The following is a 16,877-nucleotide window of genomic DNA, read 5'->3' on the forward strand; positions in this document are numbered from 1 at the left end:
TAAGGTAACACATTTGGGAATTTCATATTCAGACTTGGTAAGAAACATACTGTTTTCTTTGGGATTACCTCCTTTTATTGGAGGTAGATTTATAATGGAAAAAAGCTCTGATTTTAGTTGTAAATGACCATTAGCATGTTTTTTATGTTATTGTTAAAAGCAGATAAAGACATATTTTCATTTCAAAATATATATATATTTTTGTAAATTTATTTGTTTTGTTTTTCAGCTGTGAGTTGTTTCTTTTGAAAATGACTGCTTGATGATAAAGTTTCAAACAACTATGGAGTAAGTGGATGTTCTAGAGAGGTAATCATAATTTAGTCATTTGCAACATTGTATGTGTTTGCCAAAGTGCCTGTAGAAATATAGACTTACTGAAGTAAAAACTCAATGAGTGCTGAAAAATGAAAACATTTAATTGCATCCATTGCTACACATAAGTCAGCATGTTTTAATCTGCATATGCCTGTTTTACTGTTTTACAAGTACATTTTGAATGTAAATGGTTTGTGTCAAAGTTAATATGTTTTTTATATATATATATATTTACACATCAGAGACCTACATGTATTTAAATAAAGAATAAAGTCCCCCACATGCCAATATTCATACAAGTATGGAATCTTGACCTCTCAATCTATGATACAAGAATAGCTATTAGGACTTCATATAACTTAATTTGACATACATTTGTATTGTGACTATAAATATTGATAAGTTTTTGAAATTTTAAAATATACCCTTTTTAAGAAAAGGACCCTCTGCACATGTATGAGAAACAGATTTTACTTTTAAAAGTGGTCCATATAATGTTGAAAAGGATGAAATCCTGTATCTGTCTAAATGTAACAACAGTAACAACCATTTTAGTTTGATTTCTGTTTATTCCAGACTAATTCTTCAAAGAATGAATGATCATCATCATCCTTATATTGGAATAAAAGGAAGGAAGGTATCTACATTTTATTTATAGTTTGTCTTAGTGTCTGATCAGGTCTGATTTCAGATTTTTATAAATGCTTGATTGAATGTTATTTTTTTGACAGAATATGTATGAACTTTGTTTAGAATTTCATGTATCTTAAATTTAATCAAAGTGTAGCAAAGCCAAAAGTATGTAATGTATTTCATACAATTGTTCCTTTTAAAATCATTTCAAGGTGGGGGAGGTCTATGTGATAAATTATTTTCATTAAAAGAATAAAAGGAAAGATGTATATATTATATATTTACTTATACAAAATTTATTAAATGATTGAAGTAGTGTATGTAATTTTTATTTATTTACAAATTTGTGAAAGGAAACCCTCCAGCTAGCTTGTAGAAGATCAGTAGTTCTACCCAGTAACATGATGTCACAAATATTTTAACTGGAGAGCCCATCCCAATCCCACCACCACCCATAGTCAAATGAAAAACATTCAGATTGTTATTCTCTGACATGTCTATTTTTCAGTGACAGCTACAGTCATAGTAAAAGTAAATGCAGTCAGAAGACCTCTGATATCACCTGAAGATCCAGCCTTCTCAAGATTCTGTATAAAAATAACAAGGACTGCTAAAAAGACTTTTTACAACTTGCAAATGTGCAGTCTGTGATCCAGGTAGTTTAGTGTTGACAAGATGGCAGTAGAGGACAAAAGATTGCAATGCAGTATGTCATTGTGAAGGCGAAATGTTTATGAAAATAGTGTGTGTGTTTTCCAAATAGAGAGGCTGAAAGTGGGGAATCATCCATTAGTGGTTTTGGAATTAGTTATGGACATCTGAATAGTGAAGATCTGTCCCTTTTTTGGATCGCCACCAAAATAATGATTGGTGCTTTTGACATAAATAGAAGAACTCACACTGGACACCCTGAAGATGGAATTATGTTGTTTGCATTAATGTTTCTTTTTCAGATTCATGGACAAAAATTAGAATGTCATTTCTTAAAAATGTTGATAGTTGTTTAACCAAAGGCCCTGTAATTGAAACTTATCTTTATTCTTGACTTGATACTGTTTGATTACTTTTGCATGTATAACATTAAATTTGTTACATTTAAATTTGATAAAATTTAATGTATTTTGAAAAAAGATGCGCTTGAACATATCTAAATGGAATAAACACATGACAGTCTTTGAATATCGGTAAAAAAGCACATGTTTTGCAATTCTCATGATCTCATCAGATTTGGTTACCAATTTAAAGCATAATTATACATGAAGGCTTATTACTCAAACAAATACAGATCTAATTGTATTTTCTACCATAGATAATTTTATTTCATATAGATTTTTTAAACCTCTAAAAAAATACTGAGAAAATATAGCAAAACAATGGTTGAATTAGAATACTTGATTTTGTGAGACTGTTGAAATATTACAGTTCTTTTTCCCTCTTAAGCCTGTATCATAAAATCATATTTTCTGATGAAATTTATTTTCTAAGAATGTTGCAATGCAGAGTTTAATGAAAATTCATACATTTGTAAAGTTACCTATATTGTGTTAGGTAATAACTTAAGCCCATATATACTAATTGGCCAATGATTAAAGAGAACATCTGAGTTTCTGGCTGACTTTCTGACTAATTTAAGACCTCATTCATGTAACAAAATCTATTAATCTTCAGAAATCCAGTAAAATTGTCATCTGTAAAACAGTTTTCATTCTAAGATATACAAGGCATATAACATCCTATTTTACCAGCATGTATTTACTTTAATAAATAAAGTAGATTTAGTTGTGTATTTTGATAAATTTTGGAAAAAGCATTAGGAGATATGTCTGCAACTGCAGTTTGTATTAACTGAGTATTTACTGGCACTGGAATGTGCATGGTCAGGGATTTTCTGAATAAACTTAGTAAAGTCTTAAATCTACATTATCTATAGCTATCCGTAAAAAGTCTAGCCATTGTCTTGATAGTTTGAAAGAATTAAATACTTTCGAGCCGCGCCATGGGAAAACCAACATAGTGGCTTTGCGACCAGCATAGATCCAGAGCAGCCCGCGCAGTCTGGTCAGGATCCATCCTGCTCGCTTTCAAAGCATATTGCAATTAGAGAAACTGTGAAAAAAGTGAACAGCATGGATCCTGATCAGACTGCGCTGATGCACAGGCTGGTATGGATCCATGCTGGTCGCAAACGCACTATGTTGGTTTTCTCATGGCGCTGCTCATTTAAAGTTGTATCTAGCAAAATATTGACTATAGTGTTCTATAGATAATTTGATTTAATTTGATTGTTAAAGGAAGAATGTGCATCATGATTGTTATTACATGAACATACTGTATTATTTTTAAATATCATGATATTTTTCAGTCTTGGATTACACTGTTATTTGTTGATAATTTTGAATTGTATTTAAAATGTATATATTAAATCAAATGGCGAAGTAGACATGATTTTGCTTTTACTACTATTTGTTTCCATGGCAACAAAATGATTTCCAAAGGTGAAAGGACACTGCCTTTACACAAACACACATAGATATTTTTATGCCGAATCTTCTCCTTAAATTCCTCGATTTTTCCCTAAATTCTGTGGAGGGAGAAGTCACTTCTCCCTAAAATTTTGACCTAGGATGATCCCTGTTTTTAATGCAAAATGAATGTTTTAACCATGGCAACTTGAAAAAAAATTGGACAGTCATGATTAGTAACCATACAATACCTTAAAGACCAGTATCAGTTGGTTATGAGTATTTCCAACTGCTTTGAAACTCAAAATTAGTTTACCCAAAAGAAAGAAAAGTGCATACAAGGTTGTTGAGAACTGATCTTTTGACAATGCTTTAAGTTTCATAGATCGTTATCACGGTTGTATCCTTCTTAATTCTGCCCAGAATGTGCTTTAGGTGCGTTAGATGCATTGACAGTTTGCAGATGAACTTTTCTTGTTTCTTGAATACAAAAGTGCTTTAAAAAGGTCTGAATAATAATTTTCTTTACGTTGCCATGGTAACGGAACATTCTCCTTAATTTCTAGACAAAGTGTTGGACAGTATAACTTTGTAAATTGATTTTACATAAAATACTTATGTTTTGCTACAATCTGTATCTGGCAATGTAATATTATTTCAGGTTATTCTGTAATTTAGGCATAAATGAGTTTGCTGAAAACTCATTTTTTGTCAATTTTCAAATTTCTGTAAAAAGCTCAAATATGAATGACCCAATAAAATTCCTCCTTACAAGTATTATATTCAGATGCGTGCATATTTTTTTCTATTAGAAGTTGAAAAATATACATGCAGACCAATTTTTAAAGATAATGTAAAATCTTAAAAGGGGGTATTTATAAAATTGTTGCTTCTTAAACTGTGAAAATGTTGAAAGACAATATTTGTTTTAATTAATTACTTCAGGTATGTATTTCAGGCAAATATGAAAATTAGTGCTTTATTTCAGACATAGAGACCGCTATGTGTGAAGAAAATTGTAACATTTTAGTAAAAATTGACTCTCAGAATTTTCGTAAAAAGTATAATGTTCCCGTTTCCATTGTAACCAGAGCTGATTCGTATCTTTTCACCCTTGATTTTTCATATATGGCTTGAATACTAAAAAGGGTGCAAATGTGAAGTAATTCTGAGACTATGAGTTTCCGACCCCTTCTTTGAGTCCGCAAAGTCGACGATTCGGTCGAAGAAAACGTGGCCGCAACTCCAGTAGTTGTTTTAACAATAATAAGCTAGAAGTCCCGGGTCGTGTTTGTCGAATGAATGTATCTGCACGGCAAGTACTACGAGTGAACTATGAGCGAATCTACGCAGTGTAAACGTGTTGGAAGTACATGCGATGCATGAAACGTTACATAAAACTTTAAGACAAATCCTTTTCTCTTCTTATTAAATTATTGTATGTGCAATCTGCATTGCTGTTAACTTTTCGAAGTAAGGATGGAATTAGTATCTTCGGACTCTAGAAAATACTGGCGATCGAACTCACTACCGTTTCTATTTTAGTATTGTAGTTTGGTATTCACGAGCTGGTGTTCCATTAAAAGTATCTTAGATCCAAATTTCCTGTTTGCAAACATGACCAATTACTTATATGGTTTATGTAAACATAAAATTAAGCCGTTCATGTGCATAAATAGTACTATGAATTAGGTTAAAATATTACTCACTGTTTACATGTACAGATAAACATAATATAAATGTGTAGTACCATTAATAAAACAGGCAGTTTTTTAATGATTAGCTGTTATTGCATGACATTTTCTTATGAACGTAGCTCTGTATGCAAACTTAATTTATATATTTTGTAAAGTGAAAGGCAACAGAGGAGAATTTTATACATTTGAAGTGAACATCAAAAGATAAAATATTTTAGTGAAAGATGCCCATTGGATATCTTTGAATTTTATAAACATTTATTTCGCAAACTGACAAACTGACACAGCAAATATGCAAAAGAAAAAAATGGCGAAACTGGTATCATGCATTTAAAAAACACATATATTCACATATATGATAGGAAAACTTGTGCTACAAACAATAAACAAATAAAAAGAACGAGTCACCAGGCTTGTTTTCATGACAAAATGTTTTGAACACACCCACTCTTGCTGAAACTGCTAGCGATTTTTCAACATTTTCATAATCTTCTATTTATTTTACAGATACCAACCAAAATATACATTGAAACAGCACAATAAGAATTATTCTTTTTACAGATTTTATTATATAGTTATTTATATCATAGTCAAATTTGTAACACTATATCATAACAATAATGGGTACAAAGGAAAAAATATTGTTTCATACTCGTAGTAAAGAATATTTATTTTACATTTCGAAAAAAAACTGTTTCATAGATTTTGTTCCTGTTTTCATTGTGTGTAGACAATTGTACTCTGAACATAAAAATGTTAAAAACTGTATGGGTCACCAGGCTAAATTGTATGTTACGATCGCTTGAATACAACACCTGTTCGGACGAAAAATGACGCGAACTTGACTAAATGGAATACATAGGCTAAAAGTTAAAAAAGTTGAAAAAAATTCTTAATCCTTTACATTCAATTGAATACCAAATGATCTGAAAGGAGAAATTGTCTCATCAATACAAAGTTAATTGACTAATATTATATGAATAATACTGTCTTTGTACTAAAATGCGCTGTCAAAACACAACCACAAATGGCAAGTTGCATGATACATGTCAGGCATGATACATGTCAATACAACATAAACCAGTATCGACAATTGATTATTGATAAAACTTATTAAAAATGTTACTTTATATAAGATTCCTCATATTTAAGATTGGCTGTCACATGTTTCAACAATTGTTGACTTCACTTCAATTTTCCATAGATAGTGTCGGCTGCGCGGAAAGATGCGCAAAAAACTATAGGAATTCCCTTTAAAGAAATGTCAATACACTTTGCAAAGAACCTTTGGCAAGACTGTCAATTACAGGGCCTGTTTGTATTTGTTTGTCATGTATAGGAGAAAGTTTACTCGAAAATATATCATCTGTTTGAAGAATGTCATGAAATAACATATTCATTTTATAATCATTATCATATCATTTCATTACATCTACAGATAGGAACAGACACTTAATTAAAATTAATGGAAATTGACGAAATAAGAATAAAAATGTCGTTTTTTGTACTGGGAGGTAGGGGATAGAGAGAATTCTAAAGGACGGATTACACCAAACCGGAAGTGACTACTCAGTGTTACATGTGAAGTAGTCCAAAATGTAGTTCCATGCTATGGATAAAATCTGGTATAATGAGTGACATGAGGAGGTGACAGTTAAATTTTTGGCTTATGTTTATTGCTTATAGTATTGAGAATAGATCTAGACCATTTTCATTGTAGATTTCTTGGAATAAGTTTTATTCTTTGCGAAAAATGTCTAACTACGCGTAATTGCTAAACGGCTGTTTTCACGGGGGCATTTTTAGAGGGTGATGTTTCTCAGAACAGATTATTTTTCTTATATACAACATAACATGTCAATATTTTTCTATTTTTGATACGAAGACATGTTATACTAAATGACCATATATGGTTTTCATATCATTGAAATACTCTAAAGTGCTGAAAATGAGGTCTTGATGTTTTGTTATTAATATGAAATAAATAAGGAATTGAATTGGTAGAATGTAACCTAAATGATCTTATTTATTAAATAGTATCTGGCAGTTTCTTGAATATACGCGATGCATATTATTTTGTTTTCTTTTTTGAAACTTGATGTCAGTTTTACGTGTTTGCGTTCATAAATCGTCTTGACAAATTACATATCACTGGAGAGAAAATTTTAACACAAACTTGAAATAAAGACTTTTTTGCCGTGCTTATGGTTGTGTATAAAAACGCTTCCTAAAAAGCTTTTCATGTTCGTCATTTTACGCTCTGCTAACAGAACGACTTGATGGTCATGTTTGAAGAGTTACAGTTACTGTAGCAAAATGGAGTATAACAGAAAATTGGAAAAATACCAGTTTGTCGGAAATATTGTCAATTTTAATTTGTGAAAATTTGATAACAGTCAGTTGATAATCAGTGTGTGGCGCATTCAACCTGAAATGGAACTAAGTTGATAATTTTATAACTACACATCAAAACATCAAAATTATGGAAATTATGTAGATAATAAGACTCTATTCTCGGGATTAAATAGGATCATAAAAGGTTTAACCGCATGCGGATGCCTTCGATCGTCTGCAAGTACTGACAGTATGTAAGAAAATAGTTATAGTTCAGAATTTCTAAGTATAAAAAGGACCTTAATTCAGAAAAATGGAGATTAGATTTATGGTTCTTGGCCTAATACAAGATACAATGATGATAAAAAAAGTTTGCAAAGATTCAAAGATGTAGCTCATATAGATTTTGAGGAAAGGTGGACCTAAACAAATTTTAACCGCGAAACTCAAATTTTCTTAGTACTAAAAGACTATTATTCTAAGACAATGCATATCAGAGTTATGATTCTTGGCCTACAAAACAACATAATGATGATAAACAAGTGTGCAAAGTTTCAAAGTTGTAAGTCTTATAGTTTTTGAGAAAAGCTGGACCTAAACAAACATTCTAACCAAGAAACTCAAATTTTATAAGTACAAAAAGGGCCATTTTTCTGACAAAATGCACATCAGAGTTAAGGTTCTTAGTGTACGTAGTGTGCAAGGTTTCAACGCTGTAGCTCATACTGTTTTTGAGAAACGATGGACCTAAACAAAACTTTTATCCAAAGCCGACGTCGACGCCGACGATCAAGTAACGACAATACCTCGTAGATTTCTTTTTCAATAATCAGACGAGGTGAAAATACCAACATAAACAAACTTACCTGTTACTTGAACCACCTATTCATTCTTCGTTAACCTACAGTTGGTACTTAGTGGCAAAAATACTACTTCAAGTCCATGACTTGAATATTGCCAGCCTTTTGAATCAATTATAAGCGTCCGCTGTGTTGCATACGCTACGATTAAACAAAATATCCAATCGGTTATCAGACACCCAAATCCAACTGAAGAAAAAATATAGAAACAAAAGTCCAAACTTGATTTACACAATGGCTGTTTCTATTCCACAAACTCTCGGTGCCTGTGTAATTGAAAAACAATTTGGCCGCCGAGTTCACAGCATTTCCCAATTTAGGCCACGATACTACCACATAGACTATAGAGTCTTCTTGTATCTGATATTCTCTAGGGTTGCAACGCCCTCTCGAAAAAGTAAGCTACCCTCATATTTCTAGATTCTGTCTAGTATTGTTTCTTTTAACAGTACTATAGAATTCAATTTCATTGATACATACCTGTATTGCGACTTTTGCACAATATCTTTTTTTGAATTCTCGCAGTCTTTGGGGTTCTAAAATAAATCATATTTACAAAACATCTTTATTTATATTTAACTTCTTGTTTTAAAGACATTAGTAGCTGAATAAAGGTACTTCATTAAAGGAATCTTCAGACGCAACGCCCACATTTTTGCCAATATATTTCAAAAATGTATGACAGTACATGTGTCAACATGCTGCGATTTCAACAAATTCGAAACAGTTAGTCATATCTTTATAATAGTTCCGTAACAACCGATTGTCTTTTATTTATAAAATACAAATATTGGTTCTAGCCACCTGTAAATGTATGCCTCTTTAACAAAAAAGTAAACCTTTAGATGTAATTGTTTTTAAACGAAACAGTATAACGACGCTTTTATTTAATTTGCTTGTTCATAAATCAAAAAAAAAAAAAATAAATTGATCTTTTTGTTTTAAAAAGAAAATTGGAATCACATAATTCTCCATTCTCTCCATCTGTACTTTTCTCTTTTTTTTTGCCTTTTAAAACTAAAACAAAATTAACCTGCAGGTAATACAGTCTTCGCTGTACAAGATCTCCCAGTCGTTGTAACTCTTTCATCTTCCCGTCGGAAATCTCAGAACTAGATATATGGAGTGCGAAAACATTTGATCTATTGTCACCCTTTACTGAACTACAAAACAAAATAAACAACAACAAAAAATCTCTAATATAGAAAGCTCGGCAACTTAATTAATAGTGTTTTATGATAAATAAAGACAAACAAGCTTTGTAAAAAACAACTATGAACTATCCTGTAATTTCAATACTAAAATGATCTGTGCATGACCGCATATGAAATAAAATCTGTAAAAAGATCCTTTGGAAGCATAGAATGCAACCAGGTAGAATAATAGCAGACTCGGTTTGATTCAGTCTGTTCATGAGAGGTAATGGAATGTGCAACACCTCTCACGCTCCCACCCCTACAACCGGTTTAAGCGGAACGCTATTATATATCCATTTAATGGACAAGAAAATATAACAACACAAAATACTTGTTTGTAATATGCAGTAACTATAAGGAAATTTGAAACAAGAGTTTTGCACACAAGAGGAGTACAATGGTTCACTTGTTGAACCTCTGCACCTCTGAAACACTTCGTCTAAGTATTTAGATTGTTTGAATTACAGGTCAAAGGTTTCAGCCAATCATCGGCGTAAAACCATACTCACTAACCATTTTGTTATATGAAAAATAAAACGCTGCTTCCATTTCAGTCAACCCCTGCCAAAGTCCAGAAAAAATAAAACAAGGAATATTTTATTTACGACGTTAGTTTTCTTAATATTTGATTGAATGAATACTTTTATTATCGTCTTTATTCAGTGTAGTTAGTATTTGGTTTTGATTCAGCACAGTAACTGTAGTGTTTTAAATTTTAATGCTCGGGTCAGATAAGCAAAACAGTATTCCTGGTGTAATTACGTATGTACATGCGCATCATGTATACTAGATAAATATCATAGAGGTTCATTTCGGGATTTGCTTGGAGAACATTTATAACATATTTACTTATATACCTAAGAAATTACCTTATTGTAAGGCTTTTCCTTGTCCTTTAATAATCATATCAAGGGTTCATCTCGGGCGTCTAATGCTTTAGACCGGTTGTCAATAGTGTATAAGTAGACAGTTATTTGTTGAAACGTTTGAGTATATAGAGGATTATTTTTGTATTTTAGGGAGGTTAGCTTAGATAGAAAAATTCAAGTGGCAATCTGTAAACGAAAAGAGATAATCGCTTCAGTCGGGTAGGAAAACCAATTATATGTGTCTCCTCTAGTTTGAAAGAGAATGTTTTCCTTAAATTCCATCTCATGTTCAAACTTCAGTTAACTATTCCGTCACAAATGCCCACGACCTGTCAGAATTTACTTTTGAATTAAGTAGGAAATTGTAGACCATCTATCTGCTACTTCATCTTGGAAATTAAGACTGACGTCCTTGTTTGCATTGTTTTAAGTAGTTATTGCTAATGTTTGTAGAACATCGTGTACATGTACATACTACATGTATTACATAGAGATATAATTGCAAATTATTTTAAAACATCATAGATACATGAAAAAAATCCTGCGTACTCGGAGCTGTAAAAACTGAATTGACAAGGGTATAGTGTTCCGTAAGAGGCACCTACTGCCTCCTACGAACACAAAGCGCGATAGTGCAATAGCGAAGCGTTACGGTACCATTGTGATCACACATTACAACGGTGACGTAGCTCGAAGGTGCAACGTTGACAATTGTAGGATGGTAACGATTCAAAGTTCTTATCGTATTTTACAATCGTGTCTTCGCGTTTCGGTTTCGGCATTTCTGTTGTTTACAAACTTAACTGTGTGCGTATTACATTAAAGTCACAAAACAGTAGTAAATGTGTGACAGTATACATGCGCGACAGTGTGATTGCGATCGGCGAAGAAATGATCGCATTAATAAAAGTACGACGGGAAAGTGTGAAGACATGATGGTAAAGCAATATGGTAGGACTGAAAAGCAGAAAGAAGGTGATGGTGGATGGCGAGGTAGGACAGTGGAGCGCAAAGATAAAACAGCGAGACAAATCAGCACGATGACGAAGGGCAAAGATACGAGAGAGACTGCGACGGTGGAGCGTGACAAAAATATCCATAAGGTACAAAGAGAAAGAGGAAAAAGTACGACTGCAAATGTTGTCAGAACGATTGCGACGCGTAAACAGCATCGGTTTGATGGGTTGCGCCATCGTAAATGTGTGACTTGATTAGTAATGGAACACCTTACAAAGGTGAGCAAACCATTTACTTTAATAAAATTTTACATGGGCATGATAAATAATATAATAAAAAAAAAGTAAACTCACCTGTCTTCTATTTAATATTTGATTAGTGTCATTTGAAAATTTTGTCTAGTATCCAAAACATTAAAACCAATCAGCACGAAAATGATAAAGCCAGATAAAGCAATCAGGCAAAGAAAACATGTGATACGCTTCTTGCTGAAATGGAAAAGGTAATTCCATGTAATCCCTTTCCAATTACGTACTCTTAAATAGCATTATAACATGTTTTTCTATATACTATTACTATTATACTTCACTTGCGTGCCCCTGTTCATGAAATACCTATTCTACAGCGGTTAAATCTTAATCTTACCTATGTAACAGTAAGATGTAACATCTCCGCTACCCCCGTCGTACTCACAAAAGAAAAAAAAAAGCATGAGTCTAAAAGAGATAGTATGCTTCCTAACAGAAAAGGTTGGTGTAAGTCATGTAGCATCATAATGTTACACCAATTAAAGCACAGGGAAGGGTCTCATATTTTTATGCCATGTATGCAATTATAAAATACAATGGATACAACTACCTGTAAATCATTTTCCAGAAAAAAGCAATTAAAACAGCCTGAACCTTCCATTTGTTGTTTTGGATAACCAGCTGTCGAAACCAGTACCAGCTGCACTAAAGCATCTGATGTTTTTAAGGAAACAATTGACACATGTCGAAAAAATGCCAAATATATAAAAGTCGACACACATTTACAACATAAAAAAACCAATGTTATCCTTGTGAAACATCGACAGACAGCTATTTCGTGTCATAAAGGGTACACGTATTAACAACTGCAAAACAAATCGTGTGTACTTTTAGTCTTGCCTTTTGATTAAACTGTAATAATTGCTTATTTACCATCCGCTTGAAACAAATTTCTAATCGTCGTACATATTTGATGACGTATGTTTCTATATGTCTAATTTGTTACGCGTTATCTGATTGGTTTGTACGACCAATGAAAGCGTTTGTTACATAAAGAGCAAAATGGAGACCGTAACCGTCAAAAATAAAGGAGAAAACCCTTTTGCGTAATACTTAAACAATTCTCAATAAATGGTAAGATAAAGTAATGCATTTGCAAGATTTTGGTATTTTTTATTAAATTATTAAATGTCAGAGCAAATCGGATAAAATCGTCGGTTAAAATGTTAATTTTCGGGAAATATTGTAAATATATTCTGTTGCAAATCTTTGTCGATTAATTTATAGCCAGTTGCATCCCTTGTATATAATAATAGTATATAGCATAAAAATATGAGCCCCTTCTCTGTGAAAAAAAGAATCACACATGTATAGATAAATATGAGATTTTTCAGTTAGCAGTTTGCTGTATGTATTTTTGAATGTTGCCTCGGTTGACATTGTGCTAACAGACTAAACAGTATGTTATTTATTTAACGTCAGAATGACGTTATTTGTTTGACATATTGTAATAACTTCCATTTGTTTGAACTGGAAACAAAGTAGTTCTGTTTCAAATTCATTCATAAACCAAAGGTGTAAGATTGAAAAGGCAGTACAATCAACCTTTATTAGGCTGTCAGCCAAGGGAGCAATGCATCCTGTCTTCTTTAGGCAGGTGAAATTGAAATTGAAACAGAAACATTAACTGGCTGCTTAGAACATGTGGCTGCTGAATACATCTTATTAATGAATTAGGTGTTCCATTTTGACTTTTGATATGTTGCTGAAAAGACATTGTTTATAATTTCCGTCAAGTGTTAATGCTGAATAATAAAAATAATTATATGACAAACAAAACTATACATAAGGTCTAAAATGGTACATACGAAATACATGTATCTTAATATTTCAATTAGCTGAACACAATACGCATAAATGCGTATTACCACTAAAAATGGATGTTTAAAAGGAAATTTTATATATTCAAGTGAAGTTAAGGTTAAGCAGTTTACCGAAACACCGAAATTTCCAGTGAACGTCTTTACAAACAAACTATCTGTCCAATACATTTTTCTGTCCGGTAGAATTGGACACTTTATATGCTCTAATAGAGTTGCCTACCTTTAAAAAGAATGCCATTTGTAAAGAAATTAAAGTAAACATTTGTCAAAAACGATGTTTAACCACCTAGTAATGTAAAGTTTAAGCACTGGGACATTGTTGCAAATGCATCAGAACGGAGACATGTAACAGTTTTTATTAAAATGTTGAGATTTTAATGGAGTTGAACTGTCCAGAAGTGTAGCCGCTTCCTAAAGTCCCCTACCGGAATTCAATACTCTGTCCCTCTGGTCAAATCGCTCTGTGTCTGTACCAGTAGAGGATGAATTATGCGCCCTGTGTGGCTGCATTTGAACTATGTAAAGCGCCTTTGAACGTAAAATTGATCATGGAAAGGGCGCTATATCAATCTGGTATAATAATAATAATAATATATGAGGAAATTGACAAGGGTTTTGTAGAATAATATAAATCTTTCATATACTGTTTTATGTTCATGTAAAACAATTCTTTCTTTTTATGATTTGGGGATGTTCGAACTTTTTTCTCCGAAACATGGACTTAATTCTTAAATACATTAGAAGAATATTTTCTGAATTCAAAGTAAATATTAAATGTTGAAATATCTAGCGGTTTAATCGAGGTCTACATTGTAGAAAAAAGAGATTCGAAAGCATAGATCGCATATTGAACTACTGTGGGCTACTTTTAGCTTATACATATTTCCGATATAATCATTTGTTTAACAATATGTTCGTGTTCTCATTTTCACACCAAAATATCTATTTATTTATTTATTTATTTATTTATTTATAAATAAATAAATAAATAAATAAATAAATAAATAAACTATATAATTAATTAATTAATTAACTAATTTCAGTCTCATACATTTACCATTAGTTTACATAAAATCATACAGTACATTTTAAGATACATAAATTGCTAAAATGGCCTTTCTTTAAAACAGTATGAGGCTATTAGTAAACAATGTATAGACATGTAAAATGTTTTGATGTACTTACAACACACAATTTACAGACACTACTTATAAAAGGATTTATAACAATGTACTCACATGTCTAAAGGACCTCGGACATTTTCCTATTCAGATTGCCTATCCGATTAAGGAAAACGTGACATAGGGATAGACTACTGACATTGCATAGTTACGGTAGTTGAAGACCATTTCTTGATAAATGCGACTTCATTTTACAAGTTTATGAACAAAAAAAGACGACTTTGTAGACATTTCTCATTCTCTTTTCTATTAAAATACGAACATAAATCATTTTTACATTTTAAACATCTTTCCCCCCCCCCCTCCAGTGACGCAACAAAATAGTTCACATGCCTTTGTAATTAATTATTATATACGTATGCTGCAAAAAATGGCACTTGGTCACAGGTGGGAAAGTGTTTAAAATTGAAAAAAACTACGTATAGGGTGTCAGCAAATACATTTTTACATAAATATTTGACACTTATTGCATCCGTTTCCTAAACCTTACATATGTACAGCTTTATTCATTTTTGTAAATATTTCAAGCACAGAAAACACTAAACTAAATAAATAGCGGACATAGAAAGCCAAGCTAGAAAGCAGACAGATCGATATAAGTATACCTTATAAATTTTTCAATCAGATCTGTTACCTCTTGACAGTCTAAGTCCGTCGATTGAGTGTAATCAGGAGTGAGACAACTGCATCTGTCGTAAGTCAAGAACCAAGCAAGCGGCTTCGACATATTACATATGTGTCTTCAACGTAAACATGACAAAGAAATACAGACAAACTTCTATGGGAATAGTGCCATTTAGGTGCAAATTTTTTACCTTTTGTAGGACACAGCTGAAGCGAACCTATAACGCATTTTAAGAGCAACATTTGCTTTTATTCTATCCAGCATCCTATACCCTAACAGAACTCTACCAGACACCATCTCATTAATTAACCCAGTTGCTTCCAGAACTAACACTGAGACCATAGAATAATACTGACTCGCCCAGAACTAACACTGACAACCAACCAGAATTAACATCAATTCGCTACACGTCCCGAAACTTATTTTGAAGCCAACCGAAATACTAGTAAGGACCTCAAGAACTAACCAGACACCCAAGAATGGTCTATATAAATGTTGATACTAGCTAGTGAACTTCTGTTCCACTGATATAAAATGCTAAAGTAAGGCATCCCTGAACCACAGTGGATAGGCAGTCTCCTGCACCCCTCCGTTTCAACTGCAAAAGGCCAACTACGCCAATGTATGGCCAGCTACACCACTGCATGTATTCAATAATAATCCTCCATATAATGCCCGGTCAGTACTGTACATGTGTATAAATACAGTATAGCAATAGATGTATAGAAAACAAACAATAGGCTATGATCAATGCACCAGCGTTAACATTGGCACTCGGGTGGAAACAACTGAGTTACAGTTAGGGACCAAAAGTTTTGTTCCACTTTTATTTTTTCCGTTTCGTTTATTTTCAAAAATGTTAATAAAACTGATAATCTGCATGGTATAAGTTTGTTTATTGTGTTAAAATATTTCACAGTAGACATACCTTAAATACCAATGCTTATTTTAACTAAAAATACACATTTCAAATTTTTCAAAAATATGACCCTTAGTTACAAATTGTTCGATTTTCAAGAAAACAAATATGAAATAAAACTATTTTTTGTGACAGTTTGATAGGAATATTACTTATTTATCAGTTTTTGAAGCCGTTTTATAAAACTATCAGCTATTGAAGTCAAGAAATAACATTAAACTTAGGGCACAATCCCTCGCATAATGTCCGATGTCCTTACTACTATACACATGTACTAAAATAATGCCAGTTGGAATGAGACACGATAGTAGTTAAAATGTATAACTACATGGATCGTACGTATAATACTGGTAGATGTAAGTTTCATAGGGCTTTAAATCCTATGTTTAGTTTCATAAGTTTCATAGGGCTTTAAATATTACGTTAAAATTCATAGGGCTTTAGATGTTACGATAAGCTTCATAGGGCTTTAAGTGTTAAATTTCATAGGTCTTTTAATGTTACGTTAAGATTCATAGGACTTTAAGTGTTACGCTAAGTGTTAAAGGGCTTTAAATGTTACACTAATTTCATAGGATTTTAAATGTTACGTACGTTAAAACAGAGGAATCAGCTGAACAAATATGTTTTATGCATTATTACATGATTAGAAAATAAAGTTTTGTTAATACTGTACATGATTTGTATAGTTCAAG

General features: G+C 32.3%; 1 long non-coding RNA gene across 1 annotated transcript; it reads left to right on the top strand.

Moving 5' to 3' along the window:
* The first annotated feature begins 220 nt into the window (after nucleotides 1–220).
* Nucleotides 221–3,489, top strand: LOC128555382 (uncharacterized). Its single transcript, XR_008370024.1, has 3 exons — nucleotides 221–309; nucleotides 895–955; nucleotides 1,460–3,489. It is a non-coding gene; the product is annotated as an uncharacterized LOC128555382 (long non-coding RNA).
* The last annotated feature ends 13,388 nt before the right edge of the window (nucleotides 3,490–16,877 follow it).

The sequence above is a fragment of the Mercenaria mercenaria genome, chromosome 1, assembly GCF_021730395.1.
Source record: "Mercenaria mercenaria strain notata chromosome 1, MADL_Memer_1, whole genome shotgun sequence".
NCBI lineage: Eukaryota > Metazoa > Mollusca > Bivalvia > Venerida > Veneridae > Mercenaria > Mercenaria mercenaria.